A 17,846-nucleotide genomic window follows, 5' to 3' on the forward strand; every position below is an offset into this window, starting at 1 on the left:
TTAACCTTATATTGGGGATACTTCTGTCCTAAGCTTACGCCTGTGACATTTGGGGTTTGCTCACTCCATTGCTCATGAGAAGGCTGCAGGAGCCGCAGAGCTGGAGGATTTATTTGTAATTAACCCCAATGTCCTGGAGAGGGAGCCGGAGGATCTTCCAGCTGCTCCCTCCGCTCCGGTACCTTCCCGGGAGCGCAGCCGGGGCAGCGGCTGCTGTGCAGGATTCGTTTTTAAACATAACACAGATCGAAAATGGTCTTTTTAAATAGACATACATTTGTGCTGCTGTCACGGATAACCTCATTACACCAGTCCCACATCTTCAAAAGTATAAAAAAAAGTTAGTTGAAAGTGAAACCCAAAGTTTGCTGTGCTCCAAAATGCTGGATTTTACTCCAGAAACAAGTGCTATCCCCAGCTAGTTTGTGTTGCAGTTGTTTTCTTCTGAAATTCCCTATAAAATAAATTTTTAACTTTACAGAGAGTTTTCCTGAGAAGCACTAGCCAACAAGGATACTATATAAATAATGGATTATACTAAATAGACCCATGATCAGGCAGTCAGGGCTTAAATATTGGATAGCACGTCCCTGTTTGTTATTGTTGGAGCTGAGACCATTTGAGTTATGGCTTTATCTTACTGTGCAGTGTGCTTTCACAATACTACAAAAAGGTTATTCCACTTTTCCAAAGCTTGATTTTAGGTACCACCAGGAAAGTGCCTCAGATTTCCTCCAGTTTTCTTCAACTCTGTGTAACACTTGAAGCAGATCTTCACTGTTGACAAGTACATCCCAAATAATGGTAACCTTGACACATGGTAAGTGCCAAGGTTGCCTGTGTTTTTTCAACCCAAACAGATTCCAGCCATGTTTCCACTAATCCTTCAACCTGCCAATATTCTCATGCAGGCTGAGGTTACTGGGCAAAGTGGAATCCTGAGGTGTCTTATTCCCTCTGTGCAATTTAAACAGGATCATGATAACTAGCAACCATATACTGGAAAGGGAGAAAAATTATCCTGCTACAACACAGCCTTATCACAGTGTTACTGAAAGTATTACCTATCTAGTTTACCCACATAGTCACTCCTTGTTTCCTTATTTATTTTTTTTTTTTTTTACCAATCAAATGTAGATTAATTCCTAAACACTTTTATGTTTCTGGGTTGTTGGGGGGGGGGGTAATTTTTGTTAGTATGTAGTACATGTCTTGGACCATAATTATGATTTCAGGCAATACAATAACACATAAATCTGAGATTCATATCCAACAAAACCTGAATTACCAGCTGACTTAACTAAAATGCAAGAAGAAGTCTCGTCTGTCATAGTTTTACTTTCTAAAGATTACTGAAATCTAAAATGCTTTATTCAAACTCTGTGGCCAAAATATCCAATATAACAGAAAAGAAATTCCTTCTGGCCTCTCAATCAGTATCAAGAAGAGGAAGAAAGGACGTAGTATTATGCACACTTTCAGTGCTAACAACTATGTGCAGGTAACAGGATATCTTAATTATACTAGTCTTTTAGTTGGTAACTGATAGCTCTCCCACAGCAAGCAGAGAGCAAGAGGGAGAAAAGGAGGTCCATACAATCTAATATGGCTGTTAAGTACACCTCGAAAGCTATTTTGACTGCATGCAAAAATGCATGCTAAATTAACATGAAAGATAATTCTATGCTAATAGGAATAGTAAAACTGAAAGCAATTTTGTAATCTCACCCTTATAAAGTGACCCTTGTAAAATGTCCACCAGGAAATGTATCCCTGATTTTCTTCACAGGGTTGCAGTGCAAAATAAGGTACTCAAACTACTAGTCCATCTGTCTCTCTGTTTCCTTCTCCTCCCATGAATCTGTTCCTAGACAGTGTGTTTATGTGCTAGCCTATTTCAAACATTTTCCATGTAAAAAGATATGGGGAGACAGAAAACATACAGTTCATCTGTAAGTGATATCTGCAAGAGCAGACACATTAGATAGAATGAGGCCATTAACTAAAACTCAGCAACTTATGCTGGGCTGTCTCTGCTGCAAGATATGCCTCCTCTGGGGATGTGAATGATTTCCTAAATCGTCCCTGACTTGATCTGCAGTTAAGCGCAGTCCTGCTGTGGGAGTGCAGTAGGTCTTAAGATCCCCAGACAGTCAGGAAACTGCTTGTCTCAGAGTTGTGGGTGGTTTTCATTGAGCTCCCCTGTAGTCAAGGGCAGAAGGTATGATGATTGACAGCTGACAATTCACAGATTAAACCAGGGACCAGCACATTTAAAAGGAAAGAGATCCTGAGCTAAAGCTTCGGAAGGTGGGCTCTGGTAGTCCTTTTTTTTTTCTGAACAGGGTACAGCAGGATGTTTAAAGCAAGTCTCTCCCCCCAGAGTGTTCACCACGACCATAATGTCTTGTGAAGCATATCTTGGTTTGTACACAGAGCATGCAAGAAGCCGTGTCATCACCTCACCTTCTTCCTGCTCATCCTTTTGTCTCCTTCAACATGGAGCTTCAGGAATAGTGGATGCCCTCCCCAGAACCAGGATCATAACCTACAGAGGTGTGTATGAGATCTCCTGCAATTGAGAAAACCAGACTCAAAGTTTGCCTGCATCAATAAAACTGAGTTAAATTACTCAAAAGAGTTATACTAGGAAGTAATTTGGCCCTTGAAGCCCAGTTAGGATTTGAGAATAGGAATTTATGTGTGGTGGAGAGCAGTGGGTGGAAATGTCTGGAACCAAATGCAAAGCAATTTAGATTACTGTGATAGCACAAAAGCGCTTTGTGTAGACGATTTAAGACATCTGCCCATGGTCCAGACATCTGTGTGCAGTGAATACCAGTTCTGAGCTAGCTCTTTATTTATCATTCAGTGATGTCCATTAATAATTGCTGCCCCCATACAACCCTCTCTTTGTTTATATGTAGTTATATATGGCTACTTGATGACTGTAATAAAAAAGGAAAGAATTACTTGTTCTGAAATTGAAAATACAATTGCGATCTAGTTCTATTTCAAATATAGACAAACACATTTTACTTTTCCCTCTCATTCTCTGTCTTTGTCTATATTTGAAGATGCTATTGCACATCGATATCCCTCAAAGTGATGGACACATAAAGCAGCTCCTGTCATGCAGATGGGTCATACAGACAGAATCTTTTTGTATTTTTAGAGAATCGTAAGTCTCAATCCTCCTTTTCTTCAGACAGATTTCTTTTCTTTGGTCACTTTCAATACTCCTCTGGATTTATACTCATTATTTCAATGATTTGGAATCCCCTCTTTATTTATGTAGAGTCTTAGAGATCTTGCAATATCACTTACTTATCTAGTTAGTAAGTCCCACAGGAGCATCAATTTGATTCTTTCTAGTGTTATGGTGTGGACTGAATTTGACAACTGCACTACTGTTAGAAGAAAACACAATTTTTTCCAGTTCTCTTAAATCAGTGCTGGCACAACTGGACACAAGAAGAGGAGCTGGGTTGTTTAGGCATGGGGAAGGGACCATGTATAGAGACGGTGCACTGCTACTGATAAGAGTTTTTCAAATTATTTATTTTCAGCACAGCAGATCTTTTGACTACTGCCAGTTATAGCAGTAGGCAGAATCTGGAAACCTTGAACAGTGGGGAGTGTGACTTACTCCTCTCCTAAACTTAGATGACACGACTGTAGTCAGAATGCCCATGTGAGGCATCTGTAAAATGTGATTTGAGTGTGGCATGTAACTATTAGAGAAGCCTCCTGAAAACTGTGGTTTAGATGCTTCGTATCCTTGTCTCTTTATAAAACTACTACATTCCTGCACTGAACTTGCAGGTCCTTTTTTAAGATGAGCCTGTGATACTGCCCAGCAAGAACAAGCCTATCAGGAATCTCCTGACTCCAAAACTAACAGAGAAACAGGGGGAAGAGCTAGAAAGCGTGGCTTAATTTTTTTATGGTACCATTGCCATATCCTAAACAACATGCAAATATACTATTCTATATTTTATAAATATTAGAGGCAAGACTACTACAGCTTGAAAGTAAAATCATGTTATTCTTAGTGATATGACTTAATTTTACATAAGCTGAAGGGACCCTCTTTCAATGTATTGATTAAATTAAAGAGCAGCACTCTGACATCAGTATATGAGTAATAATGTAGCTTTTAAAACTATCTGTCAGCCTGAAAATGATGTATGTTAATCCAGCAGATGTCCCAGGACTGATTTTACAGCTTCTGTATGTTTGCAAAGAGTTTGCTTTAAACTCCTTTGTAGTCTCTTTATAGCCCAGCACTGGGAAGCAATACCAATGTTTATTTTCTTTGAGAAAGAACAATGGGCTTTTAACGTCTTCATCTCCTTAAGGTGATGAGTGTTGTTTTTACCTCATGTAAGGTAATGAGCAGTGGCTGCTGTTCAAGAAAGTACTAATAAAATAATAGATTCTGCTGCAACTACTTTAACTCAGATACCTGGAAAAATGCAGTTGTTATAGGGATCATCCAAAAATTTTTCATACACCTGTAGGGTATGAAAGCTCATGTTTTGACATCGTGATGGAACCCTCATAAATTCTTCCAGATAAATATTTTACTGAGTTCTGTACTATTTATTGCATTTATACAAGGGGGTGCTACAGCGCCATTAAACCTAAGCACTAATCCTAAAGGATTCATCTATCTTTCCATTAAGGAATCAGGTTGCTCCATAGCTGGTTTATTGTTGGCCAGCCTGTTTTTACTTTAGTAAGCCCAGTCTCATCAGATGCATCTATGTTTATCTAGTGCTTCCACATTCAAACTGGGCATATAAACAGATGTTTGTTGCTGAAGGAAGCAGTTCCTGAAGTATCTGACCTAATCACTGTAAGAATATTAATATAGTATTAAAAGGACTACTTTTTGTGCAAAAGTTAAATGCTGCTACTTTAATTTGGAGGTTTTCCACACTTACTTGCATGATATCCTTAAAAATCTCAGAAGCTTATGAGTCATCCATGTACTTAGTACCCCACTGTTGTAGGCAATCCTCTAGACAATCATTTTCACCAGCTCCAAAAAACCCACTCCAAAACCATTAAAATTTCTTGCTCCGCCAAACTCTCTAATGAAGGAATGTTCCAGACCTTTATTTCACTGACGTTTGGAAATGTTCTAATTTTTATCTAGACTGTGTTCTTGAGCAGTTTATATTGATTCGTTTTTGTATTAGTACAGCTCTTGAGCCCAATTTACTGTTATTCACCTCCTGATTTTTGCTTCATTTTAAAAGGAGAACTCATTCTCACTGCTACTCTTCATTTTATGGACTGAAGCATCCTAGTCTTTCTCATCCTATTTTACACTTGACTTTCCATTCCTCTGAACATCCTAGTAGCATATTTTTCTGTAATAGAGATGATTAGAACACAGATAAGGTTTCACCAGCACTATATACAATGATACAAAAGTTTCTCTATTTCTGAGGGAGATATCCTGGAGTTTTTCTGGTCATGTTCTGTTGGTGGCTCATAGCCATGCTTTGAGCCAGTTACCTTAATGACATCTTTCTCTATTCTTTGTAGTCTAAACTCTGAGCAGATGGATTCAGCAGAAGACCTATCTCCTCACTGCATTTGAACTGCTGGATGTGAAATTGCTCCTACCTTTAAGCAGCACAAAACTATCATGTTATGTGCCCTGCTAATAAAGCTATATGAAATGTAGCTTATTTCCATTCAAAAAGCTTCCAAAAAGGACAGGAAGGCTCCGCAGAAGAGATGTGTGAAAAGTAAGCTGGCTACATGCACTATTAACCACCAGTACAGGTTGTGTCCTGCTTAATCATTCTTTGCTGGAAAGTGGACCTGACATGAGTTTAGAACTGGGGTTTCAAAGATGTTAATGTTCTGGGTTCTGGGAGATTTTGGTGGAGACTGTAGAGCATAATGCAACAGAATATATTGCTGTTTGATGGAAAATTGGATAGCAGCCAAAGAAGACTTTGGCAAGGCTGGGCTTTACAGCTAATAGGAAAGCAGGGTAAGAAACCCCATTTCATCCACTTTCCCCACTCAACATCTACATTTTTAGCCAGTTTGCAGACATAGTGATGAGGATGGTTATCAGTTCTTTTGAGGGCAGAAACAGCATTCCTTCTCAAACAACAGTGTTTCTTCTTGGTTTCGTCATTGAGAATGTGTTAGTCTCATCTGCAATGAGCTATGCAGTCATTTTGTTGATGTTGCCTCTTTTGGGGACTGCTTCTTCCATAACTGTTAAATCACAAAAAAAACAGCCATGTAAATATCCTTTGTTTTAACCAGAAAGAGATTTCCCTGTTCTTTAATTACATAGAATATGATTTCCTTTACATTACTTTTAATCCTTTGATTTTAGGTTTCTCGCCCAAGCCATTACGCTTACGCTTGTCCTGAACTCAATCACAAGAAAATGAGCGCCCTCAAACAAACAATTATTCTTATCAGGTGCATATCTAAGATACATAGAATACATCAAACCACTTGTCACCAACAGAAGAAAGTTCTGATTATCTTTGAAGACCCAGCATTTGAAGGGATGCAAATAGGTGAACTTCATATCATTTTACTAAAATGCAGTATCTCTAGAACTGAAAGATTTCTGTATTGAATCTGTTTGGAACTTATATAGAAGTTGTGTCAATGGTCTGCCTCCATGGATTCTTCAGAACAGCAACTTTTCAAAATGTGGACTAAATTCTTACCTTCTAGTGCTCTATTTTTTTCCATAACACAATAACTAAACACAGGATGGAAATGAAAATGTACTATTCCCTTTATAAGGTCCAAAGTTATTATTTAGCTAACCTAGACTCACAAAAATGCCATAACTTCTTTCATTATTCATGAGAAGAGTAAGGTGGAATGCTTTCAGATTTAAATACCCTTATATCTCAATAATCAGTGCTTTATGCCAGTATAGCATTATTGATTCCTGGCCCATTTTTCTCTGACATATTGAAGGAAATCTTTGCAATTCTATCTTTCACCCACACAGTTGATGATGGAAAGTTGGAGAAATGAACATGTCAAGGACTTCAGAGCTGAACAGAAATGTAAAATAATGAAAAATCCCGAAAAGGAAAGAAAAGAAACTAGAACTAGTAGAAAAAAAATATTATAGACTTGAAGATAAATAGAAGAAAAGAAGGTTTACAAATTAAGGAAATTGAAACACTGCTATAGCTGTAATATTGCTCTATTCATTTTAGTATTACCTTGCCTTCCAAACCCTGAGTTTCAGTTTCTTCTATACCCTTGTCTGTCTTGTTCAATCTTCAGAATTTCTTCCTTTGTACTTGATTGTATCACAGCTATCCAAATGAAGTTATGTGCCTGGACTGAGGTTCCTAAGGGAGTACTTTAGTAATACTGAATAGTAATAGAATTGAAAACTGAGAAGAAAGACAGAAAAGGAGAAATAAAAAAAATAAAAAGAAGGTTGAAGAAAGAAGGTCCCACCTTCTACTTAGGCTCCTTAAGCACACACACACCTCCCCCTGCCATAAATCTGTAGGAGAAATGAAAAAATTACATACAAGCCATTTTCACTACTCTTTACAGACATCTTTTCCCACTGAAAGACCTTGTCTTCTTTTACCTTTACCTCAGTAACTATGCTTTCCCATTAATATTTTAAAGAGGTATAGCTCTGTAAAACCCAGTGCATTTGTTGTAAACAAGAACTCAGCTGTGACAGGCAAGCCAGATTATATATCTAAAGTGTAATTACTGTATTGGAAGCCTGTGTAATGATACCTGCTGCATTCAGCATTTCCACAGGAGTTGTTGTTTATTGAAGTATACATTATGCTTCCAAGGCCTTACATTAGGTCTTACATTCTACTACAGATCGCATTGTAATTTCAGATTAGTTTGAGTTAGGAAAGGTACCAGGAATTTCCTACCTACCTCACTGAGTAGTAATTCAGTAATTTACTGTCTATCATATTATGTTAAAGAAAGTTCTGTGTTAATATGTTTTCAAAATTAATGGAAAACACGCTTTTCCGAAATGGAATATGCTTAATGCAAATGTACATTTGACTTCTCTAAGAACTGTGTCAACAGCCTGGTAACCAGGGTGTAGCTGACACAGATAAATTTCTTACCTTCTGCTTGATTGAAGATCTGTTATGGTTCACATATTCCTAGCAACATTTGCCAATACTTTTAAATTCAAATGCAGTATTCTCCTCTGACTACTCATACTTTACTAACAAACTCAGCATTAAAAAATAGTAAAAACCTCCGGATCTCCAAGTTCTGTACCTGGCTCTCTAGGAGATGCAGTGTTTCCTCAAATGACTGGATCATGCTACCTCAGCAACCCTTTAAAAATCTTTGACTTTCTATTAGTAATACTTTCTTTTCATTAGAAATATGCTGTTTAGTAAATCAAAGGCACTATGTTGCATTATATGAAACTATTTTCTCGGGTTAATTAAGCAGGGGTGCTGTCATTCACAGAGAAAGTTTATTTTCTTGAACTAAATAACAGAACTTGTAAATTCCCACTGATTTTCTTAAATCAAAAGAGCATAAGACAGTTCCCAGGTCTGGAGTACAAAAGCAAATACAAGAGGGCTCAGTTCCCAACCTACTTCTCATCTTCAACAATACAAAAACATAATACTGCAGTAGTTCCTCTGATTTATATGAGAGGCAGGACTGAGCCTCTGGATGTAACACAAACCCCATGTAAAACTCAATTGAATGAGACAGTTTTCATCCAGCCAGGATGCAAATGAAACTCAGGATTGTGCACTGAGGAATGTATAAGTCAGTGAGAGAATGAAAAGCTGTGATTTGTATGGCTTGTGTGGCAAGTGGCAACCCCTGTGCTCACTGGTGTGGTGGCTGTGGATGGTCATCAGCAAACGCTGCAGGGGTTGGAAGTGGTATTGCAGTCCCTGTGCCATGTGTCTCCTGTGGGCTGGAGTGGGTGGGATTGCAGCAGGCAGAGTAGATCAGATTCAGCTCTCGCTGACAGAAGAATTGCCACTCTAATCGCCTTTTTTTTCCTCTGTCCCCAGGAAAGTACCTTAGGCAGAGTTACTCCCACTTTGTCCCACAGCTGTGCAGATTAAATTATGAGCATTTGTGGAGGAAGAACACTGAGTCCATTTGTCTTTAATAGGGTCCCCCTGGTGTAACTGCTGACAGAATTTGGTTAGATGAAGGCAATTCAGGGAAGAAAACAAGTCGGGGGGGAAAATGGCCAGCCCCTAGGGACGGCAGCATTACACAAACACAATGAGCACATGCACAACAGTGCACAGGGCATTGTTGTTTCCAGTTAGATTAGCCAGTGGCAGCTTGAGTTTGGATAGGTTCACTGCATGCTTTAGAGAGCCATAAAAAGGATGTAAGCCATTTTATGGGGGGTCACAATCCCTTCTGATGTAGCCATATGTTCACTGGTTGAAACTTCTCACTCCATTCACTCCACTGGTGAAAATCTTCTTACCTTAAGAAGCATCTAAAACAACAGTTTTGTCTTGAGTAACTTACTACCAGCAGCTTTGAAGGAGTTAATATTTGTAAAAACTAGTCTGGACACTTTGTAATGATTTGTTCCTAAATACAAATATTTCTGGTTGACCTTGGGCTAGAGCACAAGATACTGTGAGCCAGCCTTACATATGCCACTCTTCCTAACAGTCTGTCTTACAACCCTTTTAAGCTGGTAAGCAACAGTTAACACTATTATAAACCATTACAAACATATTATAAACCACTGTGGTGCAATGAAGACGATGGTGTTATAGCCTAGATTTCCCTTCAACTCTTTTCCTCACTGCCAGGACCTAAACTCATACCCACCATAAACAGCTGCCAATAAGTTTTTCTGCATCAGGAAGATAGAAGTGACCTCTCTCCTTTTCCAGATGATTGAATCAGGGCATGTTTTAAAATGAAGTTGCTAAAACCTGCCAAAAAAACCCAAGTCAGCCCTCCATGTAAAAGAATGATCTCAGCTCAGGGGAGTTGCTGTGTTTTAGAGGAAGCACGTGAAAAATCACTTTGTAAAGGAAGACGTTCCTTCAGAGAGCTCAGTGCTCAGACACTGCTTATGTGAAAAGAAACCATGATGCATCAAATACAAAAATAAATGCAGTTCCTAAGTCTTGTGGTATTTCTTGATGCGGATAAAATAGAGAAGACGCCTGAGTCTGCAGAACACTGGGAGGAGAGAACTGGCATTTCTAAATGTGCTGCCCCCAAGGGAGTGGGTCGGTTGTTTAGAAAAGAGCAATGCAAGATCATGCTGATGTAAGGAGCTCTAAGTTATGATAATGCAAGTTGCAGCTTGACAGGCTTGACAAGAAGCCAAGACAGTACGTTTCTGCCCTCCCTACCAGGCAGAGCAGGACCATGGGACATATCCACCCCCAGAACAGTGACTGAGAACAGGGTCACCAGCGCCACCAGATGTTTTGACATAGGCAATGAGGCTACCACTTACCCCCTCTGCCACTCCAGATGTCATAGTGTGTTATAGAAAGGTACGTGTCCTTGCTGCCCAAAGAGCTGCCACTCACCTTCCTGGGCAATTTCCAGCATCTTGCATTCTTGTCTGTGATGACAAGGTTGTGTAACCATCTGATTGGCTGCTGTGCTGCAGTATCATTTCCAGAAGTCAGTAATAATATTTCTGCAGAATATTTCAAATTTTATGCTGAAATATCCAAATGACCCACTAAGATGACCTTGTTTGCCTTTAGGAAGTATTCTGTTCACATTCTTCTGTTTGAACAACTCTGAGGAACTCGCTTTCCACTCAGTGCATGACTTTTTCACAACTTCCTGTAACTAAATGCTGTTGTGTGCAAGTCATTACTTTTGATCTTAATATACTGCTGGTTAATTATGTTTTTGAAAAGGATGTGTAGCATAAATACAGACTGCTGTGCACAACACTGAAGGGTTGTTGTAATACCTGGACAAGCCATATTCTGCAGTGATTAAAACTTCTGTGATTAATGAGAGAGAAATGTGATAAAATTTAATTTATTAATGCAATTATACACCATAACTTGTAATAAAAAGAATCCTTTCTGCACAGCAATAGTATCTTAAGGGAATACCAGTAAACAAAATCAGAGAGAAATGTATTCTTAGGATCCCCACTCTCCTCAGCCTTCACAACTGAGGACTCTTGTAAGACTGAAAAATTACCAGGAACACAACAGTATAATAAGTATTTATGCTGACTTCAAAACAAGAGGTTGCCAAATTCTTTTCTTTAAAACATGTAATAAACTCTAAAAAAACCCCACCACAAATAAAGCTCCTCCAAAGAAGAGAGGAGAGTTTTCTTCAATAGTAGTGCACAATTTTTTTTCAAGGTAATATTGATTAGGAAAAAAAAATTGCAGAAAGAGTTACATAGCAGATTTTTTTTAACAAATCCTGCAGTTGGTTATGATGACATTGATGGTTTAGAGGACTTTTTTTTTCATGAAAAGTTTTGAAAAGTTCCACAAAAGTGCAGAAAATACTTTTCTTTGTGTTGAAATTTGTAACAAAGGAATAAACCTTTATGTTCATCTTTGGCAATTTTCAAAATGATACCAATGGAACAGACAAAATGTTTAATCCTAGAAGGCTGATGCAGTTGTGCTTTGGAGCTGGCCTGGCTTCCCGTTGCTCTCTGTCTTCAACTTGGGCAGAACTGAGCCCTGACACAGACAACTAATTTCGGTCATAATACTGAAAACAAATGACTTCCCTCTGCAGCGTGAGGGGGACACTCCGCATCTCAGGCTGCACCCCCCCCCCCCCCCCAATGAAGCCGCGTGTGTGCCACTTCAGCAGGCGGGCGGTAGGAATCAATGGCAGATCAATCCCTTGTCACTGCCCGCGCAGACCCGGCCCCGCCGCCGCACAAAAGCGGGAAGGTGGGAGCCCCGCATCCCAGAGCGTGGGGACCGGCGGCGGCGGCAGGAGCTGCTTCGCGCTGCCGCAGCTCCGGGAGGGGCGAGGCCACCCCCAGCCCGGTCCGCCCCGGCACCATCGCCCCTCCGGACGAGCTGCCCCTCTCCCGAGCCTTCCCCCGAGCCCTGGGAGGGCGGAGAACTGCCCGGGGGTGCCTGGTAGGTGGCTACGGGAGAGAGCGGCTCCGCCAGGTCCCCACGCGTGCTCGGGGAACGGGATGCGGGTGGGTGCGGGACTCCCCAGCAGGGACCTACTGGGGAGCGGAGGGGGACTCTTCGGACCCCGTGTGAGACGCCGCGGATGCGGTGCGGGACTGACAGGCAAAGTGCGGGGACTCTTCAGGAGAACAGAAGGGAACCTTGGGGGCAGGATCCCCCGCAGCCATAGAATAGGATCCCTCGGGCGCGGAGCGGGACTTCTGGGGAACACTGACCGCCCGGGCATGAGCAGTATGGGACCCGCAGGAGCGGAGCCAAGGCCCCTGGAGGCAAAGGCGACACCTCTCAGGCACACTGTGGGACCCGCTGGAGGCAAGGCGACGGTGCAGAACCACTGGGTGCGGAGCAGGTCTCCTCGAGGGCGCTGCGGGACCGCCGGGGGCGGAGGCAGCGCGAACCCTCCGCGACCGTGCCGGGACGGGACCGCGGCGTGGGGCAGGGGGATGCCCGGAGGCGGGGTGGGGACTCGCCTGAGCCCGCCCGCCGCTGCCTGCGTTCCCCTCCCACCTCTGGCGGCCCCGCGGAGCCGGGCGGAGCGCGGCCGGGAGCGGCTCCAGGTAGGCAGTGCCCGCCCTCCCGCCCGCTGGGGCGGCCCCGGCGTGGCCCCGGGGTAGCATCTTCGCGGCTCGGGGGGGAGAGCCCGGCGAGCCCGGCCCGGTGTGTTCTCCGTGTGTTTGCGGGGTGAACAGTCGGGGGAGGAGGAGGAGGAGGAAGAGGAGGAGGAGGGGTGCGGGGGTTGCCGCCTGGTGCAGGGGGAGCCTTGGTGCGGGGCTTCGCTTCTCTGCCGGAGTCTTGCCCTGAACTCTCCGGCTTGGCACGTGCAGCCCCTCTCCGGCTCCCCGAGGGCGGCGGCGGGGGCAAGGGCACCGCTCCGGCCCTCGGAGGGACCGTGTCCTGCCGACTTCTTCTCGGGTGCTTTGTGGCGGCCAGTGCGGGAGCGGATCGATAGCGATGCCTCTGAGCCCTTTCGCATTGCAGAGCTCTACCTTGTCTTTTAGAAACTCGTTTAGATTAAAAAGTAAACTAGTTTTAAGCAGCCGCGAACGACTACAGTAGCCTCTCTGGGTAAAGAAATGTGGGAGAAGTTTGTTCTCTCTGCGTGTCCGATCTAAAGTAGACTTAATAAGTTGAGGATAGTTAACCTGAGTTTAGATCCAGGTGCATTTTGAAGGAGCTTTCTCTTTTTATAAAAAGACTTTTCTTATGTGCATCTGTAGGACAGTGAATTTCCTCACTGCTCGTTTTCTGGATTTTCTGGCCCACGAGGTAGTCCTATGTCAATACTTTTTTTTTTTTTTTTTTCATTTGCCTAATGCAAAGCACAACTGCTGGTTATTCTGGGAGCTGAACTCAATGTTTGCTGGGGAAGGTAGACCTCAAGATCTGAGCAGCGGCAGTGTATTGATTCCATTAACAGAATTTACAGATCTACTGACAGATTCCTTTTAACATAGTCTCTTTCCCAGAATTAAAGTTCTCCTCAGAGCATCTGTCACTGGTCTAGGCCAATAGATGGCATAAGGCACTCAGGCTAACGTCCTAAGGGGACAGGGGGAGCAAGAATACACTTTGTACGGAAGCCAGGGTTTTCAGAGGGGATGTGTGAGTTGGATTCTGTGTGTCTCACTTGGGATACCTAGGTGAGATCTCGTTTTCAGAGATATGTCCTGGACCACTCGTTTTCTTTGGTCACAGTTGCAGCATTTTCCAAAATCCTTCTCTGCTCTAATCAGTTAGGGTTATGTCACGCAGTTTTTGTAAGATTTGTTTGGTGTTGATATCCTAAGCCAGGAAGCAGAGGTGGCTTTTCAACTTTGCAAGGTGTATTTAATATCCTCTGCTGGGGAGAAGCTGCCTATTGTAGCAGTATTGAAACCAGTAATCATGAGGGGGAATAAAAGGCAATTGGCTAATAAGGAAAAACCTTCTTAGTTTCTGTATCAAAATTTCTGCTGAGATAGCACTGTGGGTAGACAAAAATGGTTTTATGTTCTGAAATTTTGTAAATTATTTGAGTATAGGTAAGTAGCTAAATGTTGATAAAAGAGCTTTAACTGACAGTAATCATACATAGCTTTTATATGGGTGCTTCTTAGGTATCAATTTCAAAACAGTTCTTTTTAAAAAGAGGTGCAGTATCATTATATCTTTTTTTTTTTTTTTCCCCAGCAATTGAAGAGTGGGAAAGGTCCAGAAATAATACCAGATTTCTTAAGTCACAGTTCTTAATTTGTCTGTTAAATCCCTTTTTACAATCTGGACAGATTTGTTTAAGTGGATCTTAAATTAAAAAAAAAATCTATATGTATATATAGCAAAGGACATTAAAGGTCTTTTTCCTTCTTTTTTCTTCTCTTTCCTTCTTTCTTATCTATAAATGTCTATGTCTTGTTATCAGCCTCAGCACTAAGGCAACCCACAGAAAGTATAGCAGCCCTTCAACTTCCTATTTGTGAGTGTCTGCAAAAGAAAATCAATGAACAGTGGCTTTCAGTTGAGCTGATGCAAACTCCAGTGTGATCCCCAAGCATTATTCCTGGGACAGGTGGGGTTGAATATTTTACTACAATTTCCTTTGTAGAAACAGAGAGGTCCCTTAGGAGAGGCAATTTTTTGCTCACCCTCTCTAGGACTTCGCAAATTTCCAGGAGCAAGCAGAATAAAACTACCTTAAACCTGAAAAGATGATAACTTGGTATTGAGCCACCAGCATTGTCTTCATTGTGCAATTACAGCTGCAGGCAGGGTCCAGTCAACTATTAATACTCAGTGCCAAGACCATTCAGCCTCAATGCAAAACAGGGTTCAACAGTGACTGAGCTGAGCTGCAGAGGCATCTTAAACCTGTTTGGAGAGTGGAGACAGCCGGGCTTTCCCCGCTCGGCATTGGTGCATCTACCAGCGGTGTGCTCTTTGTTCTGGCCGAGCCCCCAGCGAAGCTGATGCTGGACACAGTGCCTGCCTCTGTGCCGGGATCGCTACCAGGGGCCACTGCCACTGCTCCTGTGGCTGCCTGCTGTTTGCATCCCTTTCCCTGCCAGCTGGGCAAGCTGAACCCACATACTCTCAGGTGAAATAAGTGCTGGTTAACAAGGAGGGCATGTGAATGGCAGATGCTCTGCAGAGTCTGATGTGAGTTGGGGTCAGAGGGAGCAGCAGATAGTATCCTGTTTGGCAATACCCTTACTAGCAGGCTAAGCTTCAGCTTGGTTACTTGAAAACAGCTTATGACCATGCTTTCTGTCTTTTCTCCTGGAATCCTTCTCCATCTGAACCCATTTGTTTGCAGCAGGTCTCCTGTCCAAAGGCTCTTGATTTAGAGAACTTGTTTACTTGCTACTGGAGCACATATATTAAAAAGACCTGCCCAAGGCTAATAACTAGAAACAAGGCTCAAGACTCTAAACTCGCATCATTCTATGCCTTGCAAATTTTCTGTTGTGGGATATCTGCCAAGGATGCATAATAAAACAGAAGTCATGAATAAATAAAATGTATTCCACTAATCTGTGGATATTTTCTTTTTATCTTGCCTTTGCCCCATCTCTTTGTTTTTATTTCTTGCTCCTCATCTATTTTTTTTTCTGTTTAGCCTCCTTCTCCTTTTAATTTATGGGGTCATCTTATTTTCTTCCTGTGTTACTGCTTTAATTTCTAAGGGGGAAAAGACCCCGAGAAAACCAAGCAGGATGCTGTCATTGCCATTGTCTGATTCTATGTGGAGGACCAAATCCTTAGCTGACAGAAACTGTCCTTGACCTGTTCCAGTCAATGATTCTACACCAGTTAATGCCAGGGAATCATCTGCTTCAAAGTGTTACCTTGGTATGCTGCTCCATTCTTTACCATTTATTCTTTTTTATTCCCCATTTCCTTCTGGCCCTTTTCATTTTCCTATATTTTACTGATACTTCTTTCCTTTATACTGTATTTTCCACTTTATTTGAATATGGTCTGCTCTATCTTGTCTCATTCATAACGTATCTTAAGTCCTAACAGCATTGTGTTAAACTGCTGTCATCTGCCATTTGTGGATAACTTACTCATTTTTCTTAGAGGGGAGTTCTCTATGTGGCAGTTGCTTGTAATAGTTTTCTTTTGTTTTGTTTTTCTTTCTGTTCTGGAAGAGGTGACTTTTCGAATATTTATCTTGCTTGCAGAGGAAGATGGTGTTTCTGAGGGAGCTCATTCCACAGTCATTTTCTAGAAAAATATGTCTTCTGGAAAGACGAGCTTTATCACTTATGTTAGAAGGTCCCATTGTGGTCACTGTTTTTGTTCTGGAGCTTAGTTTGCTCTGGATTTTGGGCCATTTTGCTGCATTACAGGTAAAGCCTGAGACCTTGATTTTCATACTGTGTTCTGCAAGGAGCTAGAGTAAGTCTGGGGTAAACATGGTCTCTGTGGTTGATAATGTTGATATAAAGGTTCTTGGAAGGCTTCACTTGTTTTTGCCTCTCTAAATTGTTTCTCTCACTGCCATCAGTCTGCTGGGTACTCCCGATGTCCTTGGTCTTAGCATGATTTTCTGTTCTCCATCCTTTTGTCCACAAACTCTCCAGCTCGTCTTCTTGTCCTTCACACTAAAATGTCTTATCCATTTTGCCTTCCCATCCCTGACAGGTGAGTGGGGACTGAGGTGAGAGGTCTTGGTTTACTGTCTCTCATGGCTGCCAAGGAATTTCTGGGAGGGGATGCAAGGGGAGGCCATTACAGCTTAGCCCTTTGGACTCCCTTCTCTTCAGAGCAGCCACGTGCCCTGGCTGCAGACATCTGCCTGACTTCAGCTTGCTCAGTGTCTGCTGCCATCTCCTGCAGGTAGGTTTATGTCTTAAATGTTGATCTTGGGCAGGGGGAGCTACAGGACTGTGATCCAGCAGAATCAATCCACATGTGGTGGCAGACAGGCAGTGTGGCACCATCCTCACCTCTGCCAGCAGCAGCAAGAGGGGCAGTTGTCCCCTCTCACCCTGCAAGGGGTTGTGCTGGCAAGGTGTGAGTGCCCTGAAGGTACCCCTATACTGCTGGAGCTGCATGTACTCTGAACAGGATTGTCTAAGGGTAAGGGCTAATAAATTAACTTTTCTTTTTTTTTTTCCGTTTTTTGGAAATGTTTTGGTCTTACCAGCCTGCCAGTAGCAACCGCCAAAGGCCACATGGACTTAAACCAACCAGTGTAGCTGGTTTAAGGAAGATAGTTTATTTATGATCTGAGACTGAATTTTACTTTTCCTTTTTTCTTCCTCTTCTGTGTATTTTTGTTCTTTGTTCATCAACTTGGACAAGCAATTTAGATGCCAACTGATTTCTTAAAAACTGGTTAATTCTTCCATGTGTTTAATCAGTCTAGCCCAGTGCTACTCTAATGACAGGCTCAGAGCTCAACCTGTGCAGAGCATTGCTTGTCATTTTTTTTTGGTTCTCACTAAAAGCAAAGCAAAGACAGAGGCTTTATGAACTTGCGCACGTTGAAGCAGAACATGTTGACCTGCTATGTAACACTGAGCAGGTCACATCTCAAGTCTCAGGTTTGGTTTCCAAATCATGGAGCTCAAAGTATCTGCCTCACAGCACTTATAAGTTAATAAAATGCTATGAGATTTATGGACAAAGAACTATCTTGGATGTAATGATCTTGTAAAGCTTAATATTGGCAATTTGTTGCCCCATATA

General features: G+C 42.1%; 1 protein-coding gene across 2 annotated transcripts in view; it reads left to right on the plus strand.

Moving 5' to 3' along the window:
- The first annotated feature begins 12,069 nt into the window (after positions 1–12,069).
- The window catches only part of KCNS3 (potassium voltage-gated channel modifier subfamily S member 3), a 34,461-nt gene continuing 28,684 nt past the window's right edge, over positions 12,070–17,846 (plus strand). Inside the window, exon 1 of one of the 2 annotated variants that reach the window (XM_032684351.1) lies at positions 12,070–12,113. The gene's annotated coding sequence lies outside the window, so the exon portion shown is untranslated. Of the gene's footprint in view, positions 12,114–12,691; positions 12,731–17,846 lie in introns of those variants that run through there. The other variant, XM_032684352.1, reaches the window with a different exon arrangement.

This window comes from Chiroxiphia lanceolata, chromosome 3 (genome assembly GCF_009829145.1).
Source record: "Chiroxiphia lanceolata isolate bChiLan1 chromosome 3, bChiLan1.pri, whole genome shotgun sequence".
Taxonomy (NCBI): domain Eukaryota; kingdom Metazoa; phylum Chordata; class Aves; order Passeriformes; family Pipridae; genus Chiroxiphia; species Chiroxiphia lanceolata.